The following is a 1,443-nucleotide window of genomic DNA, read 5'->3' as shown; positions in this document are numbered from 1 at the left end:
TATTAACTGGGCTTCCCTGTAGGCACATGGATATTATTCTATCACAGACAGCATTGTACCTCATGACTGATCTGGATATGTTCTTTTTGACAATGAGTGCAACACCATTCCTCTTCAATTTCTCATTCCCGGCATAGAAAACCATATGGTTATCTGATTCAAAATGGCCAATACCAGTCCATTTCAGCTCTCTAATGCCTAAGATATTGATGTTTATGCATTCCATTTCATTTTTGACAACTTCTAATGTTCCCAGATTCATACTTCGTACATTCCATGTTCTAATTTATAATGGATGTATACAGCTGTTTCTCTTCATTTTGAGTTGTGCCCCATCAGCAAATGAAGGTCACGTGGGCTTTTCTCCCATGAGCTTTACTCCATTTGCTTTTTCATGGTCAACTCTACTTTGAGGAGGCAGCGTTTCCCCAGTTGCATTTTGAGTACCTTCCAATCTCAGGGGCTCATTTTTCAGCACTATATCAGACAGTGTTTCTCTGCAATTCATAAGGATTTCAGTGACTAAATATTCAGAAGTAGTTCGTCACTCTTTCTTCCTAGTCTATCTTTGTCTGGAAGCTCATCTGAAACCTGTCCACCATGGGTGACCCTGCTGGTATTTAAAAATACCGGTGGCATAGCTTTCAGAATCACAGCAACTCACAAGCCACCACAGTATGACAAACTGACAAATGAGTGGTGGCCATTTGGTTTTAAGTGGAAACTGTCACTTTAAATTTCAAGGATATCTGTGCACATGCATAGTAGAAACCTCCAGGGGTGGGGTTGGTGTGCCCATTCGTTCAGGCATCCCCTCTAGTCACCAGAATGGAGGTGCATAGATACCGAGAGACAAATGAACACATACTCAAAAAATTCAAGCCTTGACTTTCATTATTGAAAGATTCACTGGACAAATTATTGAATGATGCAGAATGCATCAAGTGAAGATGAAAGGAATATGAAGAGTCACTGTACCAAAAGGAAATGGTTAATGTTCAACTGTTTCATGAGGTAGCATATGATCCAGAGCCAATGATACTGAAGAAGGAAGTACAAGGTGCATTGAAGGGATTGGCAAAGAACAAGGCACCAGGAATTGATGGAATGAAAATGAAAATCTTTCTAGAAAGGGAGGCAGCACAGGAGGCACTAATCCATAGCAACCCTGTATAGTGTTTCTAAGGAGCAGCTGGTGAGCTTGAACCACCGAACTTGCAGTTCAAATGGCTTTCCAGTCTAATGCATAAACCACAGTGCCACTCCAGGACTTCATTGTAACTATTGTTGTTGTTATGTGCCATGGAGTCGATTCCGACTCATAGAGACTCAGTACAGGGTTTCTGATGCTGTAAATCTTTACGGGAGCAGAAAGCCTCATCTTTCTCCCGCAGAACAGCTGGTAGTTTTGAACTGCTAACCTTGCGGTTTGCAGCCCAATTC

Source organism: Chrysochloris asiatica, unplaced genomic scaffold, assembly GCF_000296735.1.
Source record: "Chrysochloris asiatica unplaced genomic scaffold, ChrAsi1.0 scaffold00027, whole genome shotgun sequence".
Lineage (NCBI taxonomy): Eukaryota > Metazoa > Chordata > Mammalia > Afrosoricida > Chrysochloridae > Chrysochloris > Chrysochloris asiatica.
The sequence above is the reverse complement of the archived record's forward strand: the minus strand, read 5'-3'. Positions refer to the sequence as shown.